The sequence below is a fragment of the Octodon degus genome, unplaced genomic scaffold (assembly GCF_000260255.1).
Source record: "Octodon degus isolate 3935 unplaced genomic scaffold, OctDeg1.0 scaffold00031, whole genome shotgun sequence".
NCBI classification, from domain to species: Eukaryota; Metazoa; Chordata; class Mammalia; order Rodentia; family Octodontidae; genus Octodon; species Octodon degus.
The window spans coordinates 13,053,365-13,078,220 of record NW_004524607.1 but is presented as its reverse complement, the minus strand read 5'-3'; the positions used below and the strand labels follow the sequence as shown (position 1 = coordinate 13,078,220).

The 24,856-nt window shown below is 41.7% G+C and overlaps 1 protein-coding gene across 2 annotated transcripts in view; it reads right to left on the bottom strand.

The window, feature by feature from the left end:
* Rnf216 (ring finger protein 216) overlaps positions 1 to 17,059 on the bottom strand; it is a 170,848-nt gene extending 153,789 nt beyond the window's left edge. For both annotated transcript variants that reach the window (XM_004629597.3, XM_004629598.3), the window contains exon 1: positions 16,946 to 17,059. The gene's annotated coding sequence lies outside the window, so the exon portion shown is untranslated. The remainder of the gene's footprint in view (positions 1 to 16,945) is intronic.
* Positions 17,060 to 24,856: the final 7,797 nt, after the last annotated feature.

Sequence of the window (24,856 nt, the reverse complement as noted above, 5' to 3'; positions counted from 1 at the left end):
AAAAAAAAAAAAAAAAAAAAAAATTGAAAGGCTTAAGAGTCACTGAAAAGCCTGGCACAGTCACATTGCCTGCCCATAGTCCCAGCAATCGGGAGGCTGAAACCAGAAAATTGAGTAGAGGTTCAAGACCAGCCTGGGCAACATAGGGAGACCTCAGTAAAAAAGTCACAGAAGATTGAAGCATTGTAACACAAATCTGATGGAGGTGTCAGAGAACAGAAGGAATGGTATAAGAGAGAACTTAAAACGGTAAGCTGGACATAGTGGTATACTGCTATAATCCTAGCACTCGGGAGACTGTAGTGAAGGACTGCTGTGTGTTCAAGGCCAGTTTGAGCTACATGCTGAGATCCTGTCTCAAACTACTAAAATCAAATAGACAAGTAAATGCTGTAATTATTATATTTGAGTTTTTTTCTGAGACAGGGTCTCACTATGTACTCTAGGCTGGACTCGAGCTTGCAATGTATCCCACAGCCTGCCTTAGCCTCTTGAGCACTATTAGAAGCCACCACCACAAAAACAAAAGTGGTGTGTATGTGTTAATAAAGCCTGAACCTAGGGCCTTCACACTGAGCCATACCCTTTCCAAACCAATTTTTAAATACAAGGTCTTCCCAATTCACTAAATTACCCAGGCTGGGCTCAAACTTCCACTCTTACTGCTTCCATCCTCAGCACTGAAAAACACACACTTCATTAAAAACAAACATAACTGAGAAAGAAGGGTGGTACTCTAGATTAAGTTGTGTCCTCTGCCCTTAAATTCTTATGTTGTAGTCCTACCCCCACAACGTTACAGACAGGACTTGGGAGAGGTAATCAGATTTAGAAGAGGCCATGGGGCTAGGGTTCTATTACAGATTAAGAAATTTAGAAAAAGACACAAGAGTTTGCTTCTTTTCAACCATGTGAGGACTTAGCAAGGCAGCTGTCTGTGACCCAGAAAGTGTTCATCAGAACTCAACCATGGGATGGACAGATAGCTCAGCAGAATAAATCGCTTGCCTAGGCAGAGTGCAACAGCTGGAGTTCCATCTCTGGCATCACAGGCCTTGATGGCCCTACCCCTAGGGCATGCTGAGACAGCCACTGAGATTGGGCATAGGGGTGCATGCCTGTAATCCCAGTGCTTGGGAGGCTGAAAACAGGCGGATCACTACAAGTCCAAGTGACACCCTGTAGACTCTGAACTAAATACAATTAAAAAAAGAAAGAAAGAAAGAAAGAACTCAACCATGTAGGCATCATCTTCTCAGACTTTCAGCCTTGCAAAAGTAAACTTCTGTTTTAAATTCTGTCCTAATATAGGTGCAATTACAGAAATAATAGCATACAAAGTGAAGTAGGGCCTTAATTTTAGGGAACCAATGACTATGACACAAAAATTACTTAAAAAGGAGACTTTTGAAGGTTACGTGTACATACTGAGGGAGTAAAGATTCAACACAGCTGAATTATAAGGACTTTGGTCTCATTCAAGAGGACAACAGAGGTAATAAAACAAGCTAAAACGAAGATGCTACATCTGAGGTATTTTTCTTTTTCTTTTTTTTTGGCGGAACCGGGGATTGAACTCAGGCCCTTGAGTTTGCCAGGGAAGTGTTTATTCCACTGAGCCATCTCCCCGGCCCCTGAGGTATTTTTCTAAGCACTGTTCTTGCCCAAACTGTCCCTAATCCTCACAACAACCATGTAAGACTGGTACTACTATTAGCCTTATTTTATGTCTTTTTTTTTTTTTTTTTTTTAAGTATTTGGTTGTTACAGGGTTTCACAATGCAGCTTGGACTTGTGGCGATCCTCCTGCTTTCAGCCTTCCCAGTGCTGGGATTACAGACGTGCACCACCATGCCGGGACTCTGGCTGGCTCATCCCAGCCCTGGGGGTGAGGTTGGAGCGGCATGTGGTGCTGAGAAGTCAACCATGGTCCTTACGCTTTGCCTAAGCTTGCCTATCACACCAGCCCCTCACAGCAATTTTGGTTATGACAAAAATAGCTTACATTAGATTAATGCTTGACCCTTTCATATAAAAGGGTGAGACCAAATATATAAAATAAATCTTTTAAAAGCAATGGATAACACCCAGCAGGTGGGGTTTCAGAGGTTCTGATCCTTGAAAAATGAGCAGCACAGGAGGACAAAATGTAAGTCATTGTGGATTTTTTTCCCTCAGGCAAAAGCATTACCCTAAGAACATGGGCAAGAAAATGGAGCCAGGACAGAAGCAATAGCTGCAGTACGCTGAAGGGTCAAAGGTCAGAGTTGGGGGCTGCCACAGTAGTTGAGTGTTAATGGTCAAAATCTAAGCAAGGAGGACTGCAAAGAAGTGAGTTCCTAAAAATCCACACTGTAACACCTCCCTCCTTCAGTTTGTTGATCTATGCTGTGCACATGCAGGACCAAACTCCTCACAATTCAGATGTTAAGAAGCTGAGAAGAGATTATAAGCCTCTACGATTTTTCACTCTGGATGCTCAGGCTCTGATGGAAAAAAAAATAGCAATGCTTGTCTGCCTTTTGGCTAAGATCAAATAAAAAAGAAAACTGCAGGGTCACGCAAGACCCCAACTCTTATCTCATTCTCTCTCATTCCCCCCTCTCCTTTTTCTGACACACACACTAAAGGAACAAAGGAAAATAAAATACAAGGGAAAGACCACAAACAGAAACTCACATGTGATTCAGATACTGAACTTACTTGACAGGATACAGAAATGACTACAAACAAAAAACAAAAAACAAAAAACAAAAAGAAAAGATGAAGAAATAATTATAATGAGAATATCAACAACACTAGCATTTACAAACAGGATCCTGGGCACAGCAGAAAAAAACACTAGTGATCTAGAGGAAAAAGTCAAGAAAAACTGACAGATAACAAAAATTTTAAAAATAAAATCTGTAAATATTTGCAGGACAGGGCTAAAGAAACGCTTAGGTGGCATTTACAATTTTAAGTACATATTTTAGGAAAAAGACTGAAAATCAACTTAAGATTTGATTTTAAGTAGCAAGAAAAGCACAGTAAGTTAAACCCATAAAACTAAACAGAAAATCCTAAGGAAAAAAAGAAAGAAAATCCCAAGAAGAAATCAAGAAAATTGCACATTTTGTATGTTTATATACAGCCAAGGGAAATCCAAGCAAAAAGTTGGGCTCTTAAGAAAATGGGCAAATAAGGGGGCCGGGGAGATGGCTCAGTAGAATAAGTACTTCCCTGGCAAGCACAAGGGTCTGAGTTCAATCCCCGGTTGTGAGGAAAAAAAAAAAGAAAATGGAAACTGATTTTTTTAAAAAAAGACTTTTATCAAAAAAAAAAAAAGGACAAAACATACTATCATCAGGACTGTAAAAGCTATCACTACAAATTCTACAGGAAGACAATATTATCAATAGCTGTTTGAAATAGATACAACCCTTGAGGGACAACTTTGACTGAGCAAAAAGAAATTTTAAAATATGAACAGTTCAGTTTTCTAACAGATAAAGAAATTAGGGAATGAGAATTAGCTCAGTGGTAGAGTGCTTGTCTAGGACACATAAGGCCCGAGTTCAATGCTTAATAACATACACACACACAGGTCTGGAATATAGCTCTGAAAGCGCAAGGTTCTGAGTTTGATTCCTGATACCAAAAAAGAAAAAATAAATTAGATCAGTATTTAATAACATTCCCACCAAGAATACTTACTGTAAGCCCAGAAAATCTTTCCTATGTAATCTTAAGTGTGAGAAAAAAAATGCAACTAGCTTTACAAAAATTCTTTCAGGCAGGACATATTTCCTCATTTCACCAGCCCAGTAAAATTTTGCTATTAAAACCTGCATGAAAATTAGAAAATTAGTATTTCTAAACATAACCAAATCAAGCTAACTTCTACTGTTGGAAGAGAAAAAACATTAAATCACTTCTGTAGATTGAAAAAAAAAAATCAACATTAAAATTCAGCATCTGTTCATGAAGAAAAACTCTTAGTCATTACTCTGAGAAGGGTACTTGCCTAATGCCTAGCAGTGAACAATGAACAGCTTGCTTTCTGAGACTAAGAAGGAGTTGCCACAGTTTCTTGTTAACACTGTCCGGGAGGCTGCAGTAAGCAGGGTAAGGCAATAAAAAGAAATAAAATACTCGATCTTCCCTGATCTCAGAAACTAAGCAGGGTTATGCCTCGTTAGTACTAAGATAGGAGAAATAACATACTGGTTAAAAGGAAAAATTTAAAGTGCCATTATTATTTTATTTTTTGGTATGGGAAGGCGAACTCAGGACCTTACTTACTCTTACCAGGCAGGCAGTTAAGCTGTCTGCTGGACAGGTGGTTAAGCCAAAGTGCCTTTATTACAGGAGATAAGGGTATGGTGCTGCAAAAATAGATGTAACAAAGTAGAATAAAGGGCTCAGAAAAATATCTACCTACTTTCAGTCACTCACATCAAAATAAAGGTGTTATTGGGGTCCAGCAAGGAGAAAGACCAGTCTCTTTAAATGTTGCTGGGTCAACTGGACATCTATGGGGACAAGGGGTATGGAAATCTTGGTCTATGCCTCAAAGCACACAAAGAAGTCAATTCCAGGTGAATTACCAATGAAAGATAAAATAAAAACTCTTGAGCATTTATAATTAACTGTCCCCATAAGACACAAATTTTGCACATGTAACTATATAGCTATTGAGATGCAAAAGTGAATGAATGAACGAATCTAAGTTGTCTGTATAAAAGGTCAATATGTGAAATGAATAGTATACTAGGAAAAATTAGAAAACAACAGTTAAAAAGTAGTTAACGTAGAGAGTAGCATCAAAACCCATCAAATACCAAGGAATGTCTATTCTGTGCCACTGAATGCTGGTAATGTTTAACTTTTCATTTGTACAGGGGCTCACAGCTACGAGTTTGTCTTATAGCTTGGAGGAGACTTGGGACTTGGACTTTTTTTGGAGGGGGACTTGGACTTTTCAACAATGCTGAAACTGTTACGATTTTGGCAATGCTTTTTTATTTTAAAAAGTAAAAGCAAAAACAAATGACAAAAACAAAGATAGAAACAAAGTAACATACAATACAAATGATACAGAATTTCAAAAACAAGACAAAATTAACAATGTTTGTTATACTACATATTGTTATCATCAAATTTGTTGCTCAGATTACCAGATATAAGTATGTAAGATGGTCATCTAATTAAACATTAACTTTCTTTCAATAAACCTTAATTTTTTTCTTGTCCTTTTTACTTTTTATTTTAATTGATAAGACATTAGAAATGGTACACACTTAGAAGACCAAGATGAGAAGTGTTTTTGACCCTGGTTTTTATATTGTACAGTACTGTTCTTGATTTAGTTGCTTGGGTTGCAGATATTACCATACAGAGTTAGTCAATGTAAAAATTTTAAACATTAACTGCTACTTAAAAAAAAACAACACTGATGCAAATCAGTAGTACATTCATCTCAGCTATCCTGTATATACACATTTGCATGATTTCCCCCCTTTTTATCCTATCATTTCTCCTTAGAATTGTGACAACTCTTAGAGACAGACTAAATGCCTTTTGCATAAAGGGATGTGCATGCATGAGTCTCTTGAGGGCCAGCGACAGAATGTTAGGGTTTGTGCGTAGATGTCCCCCCCAAAGCCTCATATAGTCACGGGGTAATTTATAGCAGTGAATAACTCTATCAGGAAAATATAGTAAACTTCAATAATTTGGAACCATAGCTTTTAGAAAAAGAAAAGCAGGCCAAGCCCAAAGCTTCTACAAGGGATGAAATTACAAAGATCAGAATAGAAATTAATGCAATGGTAATTAAGAATGAAATATAAGAATCAATGAATTGAAGAATGGGTGCTTTGAAAGACTAAATAAAATCAACAAACCTTTAGTCAACTTTATTGAAGAAAGGTATGAAAAATCTCAAATCCACACAATTAGAAGTGAAAAGGGTGAAATCACAAAGGACTCTGTGGAGATCAAGATTATCATCTATATTCTGAGAAACTGTTTTCTTTTTCTTTTAAGTTGGTATAGGGTCTCACTACACAGCATGGACTCTCAGTGATCCTCCTGTTTTCAGCCTCCCCAGTGCTGGGATTACAGACATGCCCCACCGTGCCTGGACTCAGTCGCCAGTTCAGTGCACCCAAGAGTGAGGCCAATGCAGCATGTATTTTGGGGGATTGAGCCCTGATCCTTGCACTTGCCTACACTGGTGCTGGCTGACAAACTCACCCTTCCTTCCTTTCTGTTTGTTTGTATTTGGTACAGGGTCTGCAGGGTCTACAGGGTCTCACTACACAGATCAGACTTGAAGTGATCCTCTTGTTTTCAGCCTCCCAAGTGCTGGGATTACAGGTGCGCGCCACCATACCAGTCTCAATCGCTGTCTCAGTGTGCCTGGGAACAGGGTTGGCATGGCACATCAGGGATGGAACCCCAACTGCTGCGCTCTGAGAAACTGTTTTCTAATAAAATGAAAAATGCAAAAGAATGGATAGATTTCTTGATACATACGAATTACCAAACCTGAATCAAGAAGATAGAAAAATTCTACATAAATTAATAGTCAATGAAATAAAGAAAATACCAAGAAAAGTAAATAAAGAAAAGTCCAAGCCCTAGTAGATTCACTGCTGAAATCTACAAAAATTTAGAGAAGACCTAATATTGTTACTTCTCAAACTCTACATTTCAAATTCAAATTCATTCCTGGAAGCAAGTATTAACCTGATACCAAAACCAGAGAACCTGAGAAACAAATTCTCTAGGTTGCCACCATCTTGGGACCTGATACAACAGTTGCCATTTTGAAACATGGTAAGGCTGCTGCCATTCTGGAACATAAGGTGGCTGCTGCCATTCTGGAACATAGTGCCCTGTGGCTTTTCCCTCAAAACAAAGGGTGGAAACTTGCTGTTTCTAGTGATATCCTCAGGCCATCTTTTCTATTCTCTGGTCCCTTCTCAGCAATTGAGGTCTCCTCTCAGCTCTATTTTTGCAGTCCACAGCTTTATTGGCGCTTCCTTTCTGGCCAGAATTACAACATTTTAAATCACCCTGATGGGCTCTTTGCTCTTAATTCTCAACATAAATCTGGCTAAAAGCCCCCAACAAGAGCCACACCATTTGACTGCCTTAAAATTTCTTCTGCTGCCCTTAATCTTAGTTTCAGGCAAAATCTCTGGACAAGAGCAAAAGGCAAGATAAACTTTCTGCCGTAACACACATTGGAGTCCAGCACTCAATGCAATACTTCTTCCCAGCAGAAGGTCTTCCCTGGACTTTATTGGCAGAATTTCTATCAGCCTTCTGGTCTTTTGAGCTCTGACAAGAATTTCCCATACAGAACAGCCTAAGGCATTCCAGCTCTGCTCTTTCAGGGGACATCTCTGAACCTTTTCAAACATTCAGGTCATTCCCAAAGGCTCCTGAACCACAGTGTTGGATACAGTCACAGCAATGACTCCACTCCTCTGGTAGCAAATTCTGTCTTACTGATACTGGGACATGAACCCAGGACCTTCACACTGAGTTACATCACCAACTGCTTTCTTTTATTTTGAGATTGTGTTGTTAAGTCACTAAGCTGCCTAGGCTATGCTTAATGCTTTAAGAATTAAGAGGAAAAACTGACAAACCACACGTTCTTGGAATCTTTTTGCCTCAGCCTTCCTGAGTACTGGGATTACAAGTGTGCTTTTAAATTTACTTTTAGCTATCTAATCAAAAAAGCAAACACTGAAGTTTACCTACAGTTTTTGCTACCTCCAGGAAAAAATGAAGCTCCTTACAGTAAGAAATTTGGTGTAGTTACTACAGGAGTAAAGAGTAATGTGGAAGGGGTAATAAAAGGTTCTTCCCTCAACATCTCCCTAACCATTTAGTTATATTAGCTTTACTAATAAACTACATCTACTGGGCACTTAGAACTGTTTTGATAACATCTACCATATACAAAGCGGCTTCTTATTGTTTAATCTTTACCATAGCCTCGCAAGGTAGGAATAGCTATTTTTATTTTAGCATTAGGAATAGTCACATCATCACACTTATATGTGCCAGGGACTATGCTAAACACTTCATATCTATATAACTCTTTAAACAACCATACATCAATTTCACTTCAAGTGAGGGAACTAGGCTTAGGAGATTAAGTAATTTATCCAGAGACACTGATCCACTATGTGGCAAAACCAGGATTTAAACTTAGGCAGTCTGATCTGAAGTCCAGGTGAGTCAACTGACTGAAGGTTAGAGTTAAATGACCTGATGCACAGAGCCCTCCTTCCAGGCAGACATTAAAAGCTCCACCATCACATTACCTCCCTCTACAGTCTGGACCTCAGGGTGTGCCACTTTGAAAGAACCCTAAACCACCAACCAAGCTTGATATTCTGATCAAACGAAAATGAGTTCTATCTCTTTTGATTTCTATTGTAAAAACTGAAAGACAGATTTGATAAAAGAAAAAAATAAGGAATTTGGCTGTTGAAACTAGCATTCAAAATACTATTATTAATATTTTAAAATGTATTTGCTACAGGGTCTCACTAAGCAGCTTGGCCTCATAGTGATCCTCCTGTTTTCAGCATCCCCAGTGCTGGAATTACAGGCAGGTGCTACCACACCCAGTCTTGGTGGCCAGCTCCGCACACCTGGGGGCAGGGCTGGCATAGCATGTTGTACTGGGGATCAAACCCTGGTCCCTGTGCTTGCATAAGTAGGCGCTTAGTCTGCTGAGCTGTTTTGCTGGCCCCTCAAAATACTTTTTAAAAACCCAATTTGAAAGAAAAGCACTTGATTAGAAGAGGTCCAAATTTGCTATGAGTTCTTTTATATTAAGGTATTTATAGGTAATACCACGCTCATTACTTCAAGGGAGAAACAGAACACCTGAATTTGTAGTTTAGAAAACTGAGATACCTTTGCTCAGTTACAGTTACCAAAAGTTGTTGTAAAACTTTGATAACACATTTATACTGCCTGCATAGCTATTTATTCATTTATTTATAAACCACAATTTCTCTATTTATCATATATTTTGTGCCTGAAATACAATGCAATGACATGTTTCAGAAAGATTTTCCTAAGGTGGTGGATATGTTAAGGGAAGACAAATACACTGGAAATACATAAAACTTATTTGGAAAAATGCTGATAGTATTTGATTATTAACACTTTAGTGAGAAGCCAGGGGTTGGAGTTTACTTGAGCACTTGGTTTCTCCTCAGGAAGGCAAAGAAAACTGAGATTTTTCTCAGAAGGATTGACTGATTGGGTGGATTACAGATAGGGACCTTAGAACTAAAAAGCAGTTGTAATTAGCCTTTAGTCTTAATTTTTTTCTTCTAATTTTCATCAAAGTACAGAACATGGTTAAAAAATAAAGTTGTATAGGCTAGTAAAAAGTCTTGATCTCCCCAATTATGGTTTTACAGTAGCAGATCTTTTTTTTCTTACACTGACTTTCCCCCTTACTCTGTTGTAAAACATAATACACATAAAGAAGTTTCTCAAAATACCTCGGTCATGCCTAAACTATGTGAAGGAAGTCATTCAATATACATTAATGCTTGGTTTCCTTCACTCAACAATTGTTTTAAGATCCATCCATACTGTGTGTGGCTGTTCATTTTTATTGCTATAAGTTTCAATGGCAGTGAAAGACAGCAAAAGCAGTATGTGTGGACAGAGGGGACAAGCTTCTTTCTGTGCCTTATTTATATACTGGCTACTTGCCCTAGGGCCTGTGTAGCACTTATACCCTCAATCCCAGCACTGCACTAGGAATCAATCACACACTCTAGATTCAGCTACCTCAGAAAAAGCCCTGTCTAAAGCTACATGAGTTCAAGGAGGTGCTAAAGAGTGAGGAGAGGAGCAAAAAATTAAGACTTTACAGATGAGAGTTTCAAAGCACTAAGAGGAAAAATTGACAAACAACATGAAGGAGGAAGATACCAACTAGAGATCAAAAGATCAGAAAAACATTCATTTAATCTAAGGTCTGGCTTATCACTAAAATAAGGCATCCTAATGTTTGTTCTATCAGAAGGATTGACTGATTGGGTGGATTAGTTTGGATATCCTAAAAGATCCATGGGTGTAGCAATGATTCTGTACTGTATTACTGTCATGGCAAGCATTACAGGCAGCTGCAGAACTACATGCTCTACAAGATGCAATAGTAGCAAATCAGGGTCTTTCTAAGTTGTATACACTGAACATGAGTCCGCCATCCTCCTGCATCAGCCTCCCTAGAGTGCTGGGACAAGTCTTATCTTCAGAGTGTTCTTCTTAGTTTCAACAATTTTTTGTTTGTTTGTTTGTTTTCTTTATCCCTTTGTCTTTGCTACTTTTCTCTTGTTGCTGAGACAAAATACCTGATATTCAGAATTAAGGAAAGAAAGGTTTATCTAGCTCACAGTTTATGGAGGTTTCAGGCCATACTTAGCTCCAAGGCAGAGTGGCACATGGGAGAAGGCAGCATTCACTGTGGTGGAAAACAGTAAAAACAAAACAATCAAGAGCACAAAGGGAGGGGCAGCAGAGAGCAAGCCTCTTTTTCTCCCTTATATTGTATGCAGGCTACCTGTATTAGGGTGGGTGTACCACTGACAACTATAATCCCAGCATGGGACCATGAGTCAATTAAAAACTCTAGAAGCCCACATTACCACTGCTTGAGACTTGGGGGAGGGGGGAGTTTCACACATCTAGACACAAACCATAACATCCTTTAACTGAAGTTAACTGATTCTAAAGTTGTTCCTTTACACTTCAGTATATATACTCACCTGGTTGACCACATTTACATTGATATGATCTGTACATTATTAAATATATAGATTTGACTTTTGAGTTGTTTTTGTGCAGAGTCTCACTACACAGCTTGGACTTGTGGGTTACAGGCATGAGCCACCACACCCAGACTCCATCTCAGGCTCAGTGTGGGGGCGGGGAGGGGGGCAGGGAGGCAGCATGGCATGTGGTGCCAGGGATTGAAGCCTGGCCCATGTGCCTGTGTCCACTAAGCTATCTTGCCAGTCCTAGGTTTGACTTTTGAATGTAAGAGTATATTGGAAACCATATCACTCTATGTGAATGATATTGATATTTCAACACAAAAATGCTAAAAGTGAATGTAGAATCTTAAACCCCACAGATCTGTTTTGTTGTATGCTATTACTAGTTTAGTTTTGTAAGGGAGTCATAACTTTTGGAGGTTTCCTCTTTCCTGTGTTTGTGTCCCTCTCACTTTTTTCTGTGATTTGAACTGTGTACAAACTCAGTTTCATATCTTAAAGGTTCATAGCCTAATTTTTTTTTGCATAATACTTTGGACTGTGCCTGGAGCCTTAACACTGAGCTACATTCAAGGGCTTTTGGTGTTCTTATGGTTTTAATTTTGGATTTTTTTTTGGCTGGCTTGGTATGCCTTAAGGGTAGGTCTGGTAAGGATTGAGGATCTGGGGATTGAACCACAGTATCCTGAGCCTAATTGCTTTGCGTAAGCAGGCACTTAAATGACTGAGCTAATGGGCAGACCTCCACAGTTTAAATTTTGGGATAAGGTCCCACTAAATTGACTAGGCTGAGCGGGATCCCTCCTGCCTCAGGCTACCAGAGTGTAGGAATTACAGGTGTTCACTACCACACCTGGCAATATTATTCATTAGGCTCAGCTTTTTCAAGATTGCATTTGTTTTTACTACTTCATTCTATCTACCATGTATCCTCTGAGGAAACTTTCTCTTAGCAAACTTCTCTATCCTTTTGTTATCTAGTCTTATAAGTTTTTTGTTCTTTTCCCATGTGTTTATATCTTTGATAATGCATTCCATTAATTTGCCAAGCCTGCTCGGAATTTTGTTTTACATTTAATGCTACTCATTCATACACTAGTCAGAAGGGTGACTTGAGTTTCAACTTTATCATTGTTTGAGGTTCAACTTAAATGGTGTTTTTAGTACTTTAAGTACCAAAATCATTTTATTTGCTTTCTCTCTCCCTCTTTTTATTTTTTATTTTTTTGCAGTATTGGGGATTGAACTCAGGCCCTTGCACTTGTCAGGCAACCACTTGTTCTACTGAGTTATCTCCCTGGCCCTGCTTTCTCATTATTAATGAATAATTAGATCTGACATTTTAACATGTCATAGAAGCTTGTCAGTCTTAAAATATTTATACTCTGAAAAATATTAAAGTGAAATGAACAACAACAAAAACTGCATGAGGCTTAAGGGGAAAAACTAGACACAAACCATAACACTTCTCATTCTTTTATGTTTCATTTCTCCACTCATGTGCTCCTGAAATAATATCTGGTTCTGCAGTTTTGCATGTCCCCCACTTTCCAGAACTATTTCTATAATGTTACTTCTGTAACACTTACTTTGTGGATAATAAAACTTTCAAGTTTAGTGTTAATTTCCTTTGATTTTTTTCCAGTGACAAAAGGGCAAAGGGAGGTGGGCACAGGACAGAAATAGCTGGCATGCCCTCATCATACTACGCCCCACAACAACTTTTCCAAGCATGTTTTAAATGTCTATTAATGATAGTTGCTCTTCATTCACATATGAACTCTGCAACTTAACTCTTTGGATATAGATCGTTTGTAAGCTTACAAATTAATATTTAATCAATGTTAAATCAATAAAGCTTAATTGTAATTATGTTTTTTTTCCCTTGCATTTAATCTTCTATACTAAACTGGCACTATGCACATTAACATTTCAAATAATTCAGTAAACATTTATTGTGGGCCTGTCATGTGTTGTAAAGAATCTGTTTTGCATCACAGGGCATATAGATAAAGACATAACATACCAGGATCTTGCTTTAAAGAATATGCAGACTTGCCAGTGAGAAAATATGGGTATTAATGAGTTATATTATAAATTCATTCTTATAATAAGATGACTATTCCAAGTGAGGGAAGCCAGGCAGCCAGGCAAGGGTTAGTGAGAATAATCATACTCAAGCTAAGCTTCACACTGTGCCAGATTTTGGTCTGGCCCTTAAGAGAACAGTAGCCTTCATATAAAGCTCTAGGAGGCTGTGTCACCAGGTAAGAAGACTGCATACCCTACTGCAGAGATCACATAAGATCTGAAACTACATGGACAGAAAACAGGGTTGCTGAGATCGTAACAAGGAACGCATAATACAGTAGACAAGAATGCATAATATAGATTCTTTGGTTCTGACTACCTCGCCTATAAGCAAAGGAACCAGAAAAAGACAGAGATTAGGTTAGGCCTTCCCAATAAAATTAAGGTACTAAGCCAACAAGTTTTGGGGTGGTTTATGAAAGATCAGTACACAAAATTGAGCTCAAATTTTTATTTCTAGTAAGTGGTAAACAATGTGATGAGAGCTGTGCACTCAGAAAATCAGCCCAGCTATGATGTGCAAGATAGCCCGTAGAAGACATTTGCTGCCAAGAAACCTGGAAACAAGAGCCTGTCAAGTCTGAACTCCAAATAACGGTATGCATGGGGAGGAAAAAAAAAAATACGGGCTGCAGAAGTTATTCAATGGAATTTTCTCTGTGTGTGCCTTTTTTTTTTTTTTTTTTTTTTCCTGAGACAAGGTCTCTCTATAGTTCAGGCTGGCCTAGAACTCACAGCAACCCTCCTGCTTTAGCCCAAGTGCTAGAATTTTGTGTATGGCCTACCACACCTGACTCAATGGGATTTTTTCATGTAATTGGCCATTAGGACAGGAGGAATTAAGGCGTCAAAGTTGAATGCTAAGATCAAATGACTATAGGATGGTAATTAAGTATGAAAAAGGCAAATAATGAGTTCAGAATAATGAAATATAATGTTTTGGGCTTTTGTTTTATTTGCACTACTGGAGATTAATCCAAGGAGTTTGTAACAAACTACATTATATGCCTAGCCTTTTCTACATTTTGAGATAGGGTCTTGCTAAGTTGCTTAGTTGCCCAAGCTGGGCTGGACCTATGATAGTCCTGCCTTAGTCTCCCACAGTGCTGGAATAACAGATGTGTGCACCATCATGCATGGTTAATGTGTTCTTCTTAACAGAAAAGCAAAATACTGAGGTAAAATAACATTCATAATTATAGATAAAACTGTAAACAACTAGTTTGGAGTTAAACAGAATCAAAAGAGCTCTAAAAATCAGTTGGTCTTTCTATAAGCAAGGATTTAAACCTTAAATTTAAATTTACAACTTTCAAGTGGGTAGGCTAAGCCTTTTAACATAAAACATAGCTTTCCTTACCTGTCAACTGATTTAAAAAAAGACAAGTAAGTAATATGCATGGTGGGGGAATGTTTTAAAACAATAGAATAATGTTATCTCTTAAGTTACTGCAGACTCAGGCCTGCAACCTCCCAAATGAATAGATGGCAAAGGCTAAAATACATGAGTCAAGCGATAGGATTTTAGTGCTCCATGGAAGATCAAAATCTTTTAACAGAATTTGAGATCCTCTGGGACTAAGACAAAGATATTTTCTGGGCGATCTACATTTATTTAGTTATCAAAACAAGGGAAGGGAATCCTGAAGAAAAGTGGGGAATCTGTAAAGGACCTCGGAAGTCTGCTCAAGGACTTCTCATGGTAAGCCATCATGTTAATTTAGGAGAATCATGTTAATTCAAAGAAGGTCTCCACAAAGGAGATGCCCGGGGCTACAGTCTTTATCTAGTTAAAAAGAGGTTGGAGTCAGGTATCCTTAAGCTGTGGCCTTAAGACAAGTCTCCTAGGCCTAGGACAGACTCACAAGTAAACATGAAAAGAAAATTGATTAATTTAAATCCTGCTCAGTGCCACTACCTAATAACTGCCACCACAATCTTTTATTTCTTTCCTCATTGTTATTTTCCAGTTAACAATGACCAGGCTCCTTGACCATAAGTTGCTCTTTCCCTCCATTTGAGGCTTTCTCTGGTAGTTTGTTTCTTTTTTTTTGGTGGGGATCAAACCCAGGGCCTCACAAATGCTGGATAAGTGCTCTATCACTGGGCATTTACTGTCTTTGACCGAATTACTTCTCTTCATTCTCCATTTCTTGCCTTCCTCAAGAGAATCTTTCTGACACATCCTAGATATCCTTCCTCACCACGTTCACTCACATCCTCACTTCTTCAAAACAGTTATCACAGGGCTGGGGATATAGCTAAGTGGCATAAGCAAAATATTTATCACACACTGATTTCATAACAGTTATTTAGAAACGCTTTAATACTGGTGTCTTCAGCCAGAACCTTAAATTCCATGGAGGCAAGTCCATATATTTTCTTCACTTCTGTGGCCTTACAACACAGCTCATTGCTAGACATGAAATACAGTGCAGATGCTACAAAAGCGCTTTTAGCACTTCAGTTTCTTCTCTTTTTAGATGAAAATTAACAAAAGAATCTGCATCACTGAGAGAATTAAGAACTAGTAAACTGGGAGTGGTGGTGCACACCTGTAATCCCAGCACTTCGGAGGCTGAGGCAGGACTGTTGCTACTTCCAGTCTTGGCTACAAAGTGAGCTCAAAGCCAGCTTGAGCTGCCTAGGAGACCCTGTCTGAAAGACTAAAATAAATAAATAAATTAAAAGAGCTAGTATGTGGAAAATGCTTATAGTATGTGTGGTACACAGCATTGTCTTATGCAAATAAAATGACATTACCAGATGTAAGAATTAGTTATGTTGGGAAAAATCCAGAATACAGTAAAGCCTCACACATGGTAAACACAGTAGTTCATACTACAGTTAGCACAGACCCCCTTACCTATCCTAATTTATACCACAACTTTTATTGAAGTTTTTCACGCATCCCACTCTTACTTATTTGTATCACTGGGGGCTAAACTGAGGGCCTTTGCCCTGAGCTACATTCCCAGCCTTTTTACAATTTTGAGATATGGTCTCATAAAGTTTCCTAGGCTTGATTGTGATGCTTCTTCAGCCTCCTATAGTGCTGGAGTCAGGGGCATGAGCTGTCATGCCAGCAGGGTTCTCTTCTGTTAGCTGCTGTTAGCCTTCAGGACAAAAACTTAAAGCTTCTAAAGACCTTTTCAGGGGACTAGGCCCAGGATCTTCAGCCATTTCCTCAAATTCACCATTGCTCACTACCTTGGTATGTTAAATTTGGGGTGCAAACTCTCCTTCAGACAAATTTATCCAACTGAGACATGTCGTAAAATTTTCAGCTTCAACTCTTCTTCCTTCCAGTAAAGTGACATGAAACGTTTTCTCTTTGTATGTAAACACCCAGGGAAACAGCCACCCAGGCACTGAGCACAATGGAGGAGTGGACCGCTGTGTTCTGGGACTGTAGGGGGCACACACAAAACAGGCAGGGTGGTTGGGCACAGGCCAAAGTTGCGCAAAGTTTGGAGCCACTGGTCGTTGTAGCTCTGGGGTCACCCGTGGCACGCACCAGCCGCCGCGGGTTCGTTGGTCGCACCAGTCACGCTCGGTGCCGCAAAGGGGCTCTGACACCCAGGCGGTGTCTTCTCGAGTGCTGGGTGACAGGCGCCCACTTGTGCTCAGACGCTGCGAGGGGCAGCCGCATCCCACGCTGCAGGTGAAGTTCAAAGTCACAGTCCTCACCTTCCGCTCCCCACGGTCAACGGTCGGAGCTCACACTCCGCCGCCGCCGCCGCGGTTTCGGCCTCCTGAGAGGGCAAGTGAGGGCCACCGGCGGAGGCCGGGATTCTCTGGAGTGTCGCTCCCTCACAGCACGCCCAGGGGCTGGCCCGCGAAACTTCCCCAAGTGGCGGGAGGGGACCCGGGCGCCCAACCCCCGACCCCGGGGCCGCCGCTGTCGCCAGCCCCCGTGCGCCCCCGGACCCAGCTGGCGCCCCTCAGCTCGGCGGCCCCCGCCCCCTACCCCCACCGGCTGCACGAGCGGGCACCACTCTTGCGCGGTCTACCAACCGTCTCCTACGCTGACCACTTACCCCGCAACTGACCGGCTCACAAGGAAGCTTCCGCGCTGAGCGTTCGGTTCCTTCCACCGACGCTCGCAGCTGCGCCGCTACCACTGAGGGCGCCGAAGCGCTCCTTCCGGCCCCGACGCGGCGTCACCTCGCGCCTGCGCACAGCGCCCCCTCCCGACTAAGGACAGGAAGAACCATAGAGGCAAGCCGGGTGCCAGGGAGAGGGACCCTGAAAACGAGACCATAGAGAGGGCCGCCTGGCCGCTCCTGCTGACTAATCAAAGTGCGGACCCTTGACTCCCCCAGTAGGTGGGAGGACCAAAGGGCCGGGGATGCTCGACCCCACAAGGTGTCACTGTCTCCTTAGAGTTGACAAGGGTGGGAAAGCACATAGCTAAGGAAATGGAGTGGGCAATCACTTCATCATTCCCTCGCCATGCTTGTGGTGTCTGACAAGTCATTCATTCATTCACTTAACACGTGTATTCGGAGGGCTTCCTGTATGCCAGGCACTGTTGTAGGAAGCAGGGGCATCATAGTAAATAGGGACGCTGCGCTCTGAAAACTTAAATTTTAGTTAGTCCATCCGGGAACTAAAATCCTGGCTTAGATAGGATGTGTTCAGAGAAAAATATAACTAGGACAAAATAAACTTGAGAAAAGGCCAGAGACTGGTCAGGGTACATGTTCTGTGGAGAAGATTTTGGTGAAGAAAATTGAACGAAGGGAGGGCGGAGCCACTTGGGCCGCTGGGAGCCGAGACACTTAAAGCAGGGAAGAGCAAGAGGGCAAATGCCTGGCATGTTGGAAAAGCAGCAAGAATTGCTAGCGTAGCTAGAGTGAGGGAGTGGGAGGCAGGAAGAGGGAATGGAGGTTGCCCAGGCAGCAGGGGGCCAAGTGATAAAAGGTCTTACTGAGCGATTTGGAATTCATTCTAAGTGTGGGGGAAACTACTGGAAGGTTGTGCACAGTGACATGAACCAATCTCCTTGTGTTTTCTGGAGATCATGTTGGTGGCTGTTTGGAGAGGTACATACAGTAGCAAAAGCTCTACAGAGAAGCAGGAAAGCCAGTTTAAAAAAATTTTTTTTTTTTTTTTAAAGGAAAGCCAGTTAGAAAATGTTAGTTGACTTTCCATTGTTGTAACGCAGCATCTGAGGATAATAGTTGGGAGGAAAACTACTCAGCTCATAGTTTTACAAGTTTCAGTCTATGGTCACAAGGCTCTGTTCCTTCTAGGCCTGTGGGGAGGCAGAAGCATTGTGGCTGAAGATACTATGGAGGGAAGATGCCTGCCTCATGGCAGCAGGGAAGGAGAGTGAGAAGGTGTGTGTGTGTGTGTGTGTGTGTGTGTGTGTTTGTGTAGTTTTGTGATAATAAATTTAGCCTGAGGTCAGGCAGGTGTGTGTGTGTGTGTGGGGGGTACTGAGCAAAAAGGTGAAACAGAATACATTGTTCCAAGCCATGCTTCATCCAAGTAGGCCTAATCTTCTGTTAAGATTCTGTTAAGAACACTGAGGGTATTTTTTTGTTTTGGTATTTTTTGTTTGATGGTACCAGGGATTGAACTCAGGACCTTACACTTGTCAGGCAAGCACTTATTCCACTGAGCTATCTTCCCATCCCCTCCTACTGAGCTTTGAACTTCTCAAATCACTGATTAAGTTAGAGCTCTTATTATCCAATCACTTTCTTTTTTTCAAATGTATTTAGTATAGGGTCTACAGGGTCTTACTACACGGATCGGACTTGTGGTGATCTTCCTGTTTTCAGTCTCCTAAGCACTGGGATTACAGGCATGCGCCACCACACCCAGTCTCATTCACTGATTCAGTGTGCCTTCGGGGCGGGGGCGGGGGCAGGACCAGCACGGCATGCCCAGGATCCAACCCTGGTCCCTCTTTATAATATCAACAGGCACTTTAATCTGCTGAGCTATCAGGCTGGCCCTTCCAATCATTTTCTAAAGCCCATTAGAGGTTGTTCAAGCCTTTAACACAATGACAGTCTTGCCTAAGCAGGCGCTTTAGACCACTGAGCTATCTCATCAGCCTTAATAATGATAGTCTGTGTGAGAAGAGATGGTAATTTAGACCATTATGGTCTGGGAAGGGGATCATATTAGGAATTTTTTTAAAAGGCAAAACAGAAAGGATTTCCAGATGGGGAGGCAGTGGGAAGAAGGAGGGAGGAGTGGAGAAGTTAACTGTATGGTATTTGTCTTATGCAACAGGGTGTACTAGAGGAATAGTGGCTCCATTCACAGTAATAGGGAAATATAGGGAAGAAAGTGATTTTTGTACAGTGCAGCATGATTTTGACATGTTAAATTGCCAAGTAGACCTTCAAGTAGGCAATTATATATGAGCTTCTTGTATATTAAGGTACAAGTAAAAGGGCATAAGAGGATTCAGAGGCCAGAGATTTCAATTGGCAGTCAAAATACTGTCTGCTTGCCCACATGTGTAGTAGCTTAAAATGTTGATATTATAAATCAACTATTCTACACCCTTTATAATAGGTTGGGAAGGAGGGCAGGAATATGGAGAAAGGATGGCTACCAAGTACAGTGGTGCAGTTGGATAGGAAGAATAATTTCTAATGTCCTATAGCACAGTAGTTAAGTGTGGTTTACACCAATTAGTTGTGTATTTCAAAATAGATAGTAGAGAGGATTTTCCATGTTTCCAACACAAAGAAATGACAAATGCTTAGCCAGGATCATGGCACATGCCTATAATCCCAGTAGTTTGGGAGGCTGAGGTAGAAGGATCCAAAGATCCAAAGTTTGAGTTCTACCTGGACAATTGAGTAAGGCTCTGTTTCAAATAAAAAAAAAATAGAGTTGGGAATATAGCTCAGTTAGGAAGCCTTGGGATCAGTTCTTAGTAACACACACACACACACACACACACACACACACACACACACGATAGATGTTTGCAGGTCTGGGGATGTAGCTCAGTGGCACAATGCCTGCCTAGCAAGTGTGAGGCCCAAAGTTTGATTCCTGGTACAATAAATGTTTGCAGTGAGGAATACGCCATTCTTACCCTGATATCTGATTCCACAGTATGCTCACTTTGGCAGCAATGTACTGATCATTATACAATGTGTGTGTGTGTGTGTGTGTGTGTGTGTGTGTAAATGTCATAGGGTACCCTATAAGCATATGGCATTACTATATGTCAATTAAAGCACATATTTCAAATTGGTGTCACTGTCATAGAGAGTATGTGCAGCCATGAAACTGGCTATATGTACACCTTGGGAATGAGCACTAGAGGGCTGGCTGTCCATCTAGAAGAGGGGTGCAGAGGCAGAGCAGAGCCAGAGCAGGGTGGTGTCCCAGGGAGCCTTAGACCGTGTTCCAAACAGAAGGGAGCAAGTGGTAGTACCAGGTGCTGCTCAGAGACAATGCTGATGTTGGGGCTCAGACAAAGAAGGGGCAGCACTAACAGAGAGCAAAGGCAGGGGGAGGATCTTGGAGTTTGTGGAAGAAGCAATGGAGCACAGAAGATTAGAAGAGTATCATTGCCTTGCTGGGCCTGGAGATTTGTGGTCATAAATTTAACCTGAGGTCAGGCAGCAAGGACATGGGGTCTTTGCCCTGCCACCTGCTCAGATGCAGAAGAAGGAAGCTGGAGTGATAGGAGGTGGTCAGAAGGAGGGTGCTTAAGAGCACTGACAGGGAGACACCAAGAAAGTAAGTGGCCCATGTGTGGAGGGATCATTTAGGATGTTAACTTGTGCCAGGTGCAGTGATGCATGCCTATAATTCTACCTCCTCAGGAGGCTAAGGCAAGTTCAAGCCCAGGCTGAGCAACCTAGTAAAACCTAGATAAAAGGCACTTGGTAGAGCTCTTGGTTTGCATATGAGTCTCTGAGTTCAATCCCTAGTACTGTTAAAAAAAAAAAAGATGTTAACTCATCAAGAAAGAGGTCAGAAGCACTGGGGAGGCTGAGGCGGAGAATTGTTGTGAGTTCAAGACCAGTGTGGGCTACAAAGTGAGCTGAGGGCCAGCCTGAACTGCATAGTGAGACCCTGTCTCAAAAACAGACACACACAATAAAAGAAAGAAAGATATCAAAAATGTGGGCAGTGTGAGCAATAAGACACATTACTAAAATCTCTGATGAGTGGTGCACAGTGGTGCATACCTGTAATCCCAACTGCTCAGGATGCTAAGGCAGGAGGATCACAAGTCTGAGACCAACTTTGGCAACTTAGAGAGACCCCATCTCAAAAGTGAGGGGAGGGGCTAGAGGATGTAGCTCAGCAATAGAGCACTTGCCTAATTTATGTGGGGCCCTGAGTTCAAGACCCAGTGCCACAAAAAAGAACCTTCAGTGAATGGGACACAGTGGCCGTGTCCTAGACTACTTCTCAAGGCCACAGTTGAATAACATAGGCTGGGTAATCTGTAGCATAGAGGTTCGTTTGGCTTGGTTCTGGGGGTTGCCATGTACTTGGCATCTGCCAAGGGCCTTCTTGCTGTGCTGTGCTGGACAGCACTCCATGGTGAGCCAGAGCAAGCATGCTGACTGGCTCTCTTTTCTTCTTATAAAGCCACTGATGCTGTGATGGTGGCCCCACCCACATGATTTCATCTAAATCTAATCACCTCCCAGAGGCCCCACCTCCAAACACCAGTCACATGGATCTGAGAGTTATATTTCCAACGTGTGAACTTTGGGATGTCACATTCAAACCATCGCCTGCAGGTCAGCAGATAGACATATGAGAAGGAGGAGGGTAGGGAAGGGTCTGATGGCACACGTTTCCCAGGGTTCAGCAGGGACTTGTTTAGTTTTGCACTGTGTTGAAGAAAGTGGGAGAAATAGTAGTCCAGATGCAGTAATTAATGTCCCACTCCAGGGCAGTGGGACATGGCCTGGCTTACATAGGCAAGAAAAGGGCCACACTGAGAGGTACGGATGGGCGTGATGGCCCACACCTATGATCCAGGTACTCTGGGAGACTGAGACAGGAAGGTGGCAAGTTTAAATCCAGCCTGGAAACTTAGCAAGAGTCTATCTCAAAAGCTTAAAATGGTGAATAAGTAGCCCTGCATTCAATCCATAGTACTTAGAAAGAAAGAGAGAGAGAGAGAAAGCAAGCAAGCAAGCAAGCTGGAGATTTACTCATGACGGACCATATAAATTCCAGAGAGCACAATGGACAGAAGTTCATAGGATAGGCAAGGATGATTTTATTTTTATTTTTGACACTAGGGATTGCATCCGGGGGCATTTTGCATGATTGGTTTTTTGGTTTTGTTTATGTTTTGAGATGGGGGTCTTATTTAGATGGAGGTCAGGCTTGTCTTAAATTCACTATGTAGTTGAGGCTGGCCTCGAACTCACAGTGATCTTCCTGCCTCCAGCCTCCCAAATACTGGGATTATAGGTGTGCACCACCAAATTTGATTATTTTTGTCTTGATACTGAGATTTCACTAAGTTGCCCAGGCTGGGATCAAACTTGTGGTCCTCTCGCTCAGCCTCCCAAAGTAAGTGGATCTTTCCAGCTCGCTGAACTCTGATGTAGTTGGTGTCGTATCTAAGGGGGAAACAATGAAGGTGCCTCCCTCAGCGTATTTTGAAAGATCAGAACTGTCACATTATTACCCATTGCTCAGTGATCTTGCAGAGATGAAATAGGATCACATATAAATAGAGGGGCTAGCATTGATTTGTTCACAAGTTGCTAGTGTCTTAAGTCTTTTATGAGCCATAAGAATAATTTCCACATCTCTGTGTATCTCCCAGGGAGAACAAGAGGGGGCCACTTCTTTCAGCCTCCCAGAATCCTCCTGTATCTCTGATGCTTCAGGCAGCAATTCTAAGACAGATTCCAACCAAGAATGTGTGTGGATGGATAAGGTTTTGCAACGTTACATTCTCAATTTTGTTTTTCTTTAAACATTTATTTATTTAGTGTGTGTGTGTGTGTGTGTGTGTGTGTGTGTGTGTGTGTGTGGCCAGCTCAGCCCACCAGGGGGCGGGGCTGGCTGGCATGTGGTGCTGGGGGATTGAACCGCGGTCCCTGTGCTTTGCCAAGCTTGTTCCAAGTAGGTGCTTTAGACCACTGAGCCATCTCGCCAGCCCTCAATTTTGTTTTTCTTTAGATGCTTCTCTATCCCCTTCCTTTTTTTGGGAAAGAATTGCAAGAAGATTTCTTGCCTTTATGTTTCCAAAAGCTTTATGCTGCTGAGGTGATGGTGCCAGCTGACCCCATCGGGTGACTTCAGCACACCAGGAAAACACCCCTTGTGGTTTTTACTTTTTTTTTTTTCCGGAACCGGGGATTGAACTCAGGCCCTTGTGCTTGCCAGGCAAGCACTTATTTTACTGAGCTAGCTCCCTGGCCCCATGTGGTTTTTACTAATGACATCAGTTAGCCAAAAGAATCCTCTGAAGAGAGATAGGAGGCAAATGATGGGGGTCCAGAGGCAGTGTTTAGGGGTGGCTGAGAAAGGCCAGAGAAGGGACACGTATATGGAGCTGTGTCCAGGAAGCCAGTGCCACGTGGTGCCAGGAAAGTGGCTGTAGGTTTCCCTGGATGTGATGGAGCTGTGCATAGGGACCAGGGACATCTGGGGTGGGGTGCAGGCTGAGAGTACATCATGCAGTAGATGGATTGGTGGGTGCCTTCTGCAGAGGTGTCACCCATACCTGGTGAGATGCAGATGTACTCTAGGGAAGGAAGCAGGGCACAGAGGGTACTGGGTGGGCAGAGGGTTAAGTTCCAATCCCCCCATGTATTAGGACCTCAAAAAGAAGTTCAGTCATGCACTGGGGAATGAAAAAGTTGCTTGATGTGCACTAGGGAGTCTGTGTACTGAGATTCATGTGAAGCGGGTTACATAGTCATTGCAAGAAAGTTGATGCAAGAAAGGGGCACAGGGATAAGGTCTGAGTAGAAAGGGGAAGTGTCCAAGTTGCCCAGTGGCTCAGATTGCTCCATCTTATCCACATGCGCAGCTTTGCAGGAGAACCACACAGTTACAGAGCTCAAAGGGAGCCAGGCTCTCTCCAGCCGCAGATGCTGGAGCAACAACACTACCTTTTTTTTCATAATTCATTTATTGTTCATTAATAATATTGTTTCTTACACTTGTTCCCATTTCATCAAAATACATTTACTTCCAAAGGAAACTCTTTCCTTACTATAAGAAGAAAACAAGTCTTTCTTAAAAAAATTTTTTTTAAATGTGTTTGATACAGGGTCTCACTATGAAGCTCAGATTCATAGTGATCCTCCAGCTCAGTACTACCCAGGGGTGGGGTGGGGCTGATGCAGCATCAGGAGCTGGGGATCAAACCCCAATCCCTGCATTAGTCTGCTGAGCTATCTTGCCAGCCCTCAAACCTTGCTTTCTACAAGCAGAAAGTAACCGTGAAAATAGAGTCAGTGAAGCTTGCACACCCCTGTAATCCCAGCTCTCTCAAAGGCTGAGGTAGGAGCATCACAAGTACAAACCTAAACTAAGTGACTTAATGAGACTGTCTCAAAAAGGATTGGGGATGTAGCTCAGTGCAAAGTCTTCATGTTGAATCCACAGTTCTGCCCTGAAAAAATTGAAATGAAAGTTTCTGGAATTAAAAATATATATGATTTCCAGATTATGGGGCCACAGAGGAAAGTGATTGATGATGAAGAGTGTGCCTAAGGAGAGTCACATGGAGAGAAAATATTCTCTCAGGCTTTCACAGAGAGCAAACTGGCCAAGCAATGGCTGTGACTCATCCACATGGCTGACACTGACAAAGGGTCTACAAACTGTGCTTCAGGATTTCAGGTTAAATTCTGAGGGGATCTGACTGACCTTATCAGATGCGAAAGTTACATTTCTTATTATACAGGTCTTGCTTTATCTTGGTCTTAACCATCCAGCAGAAAAGTATAAAAACAAAGTATAAAAAGTAA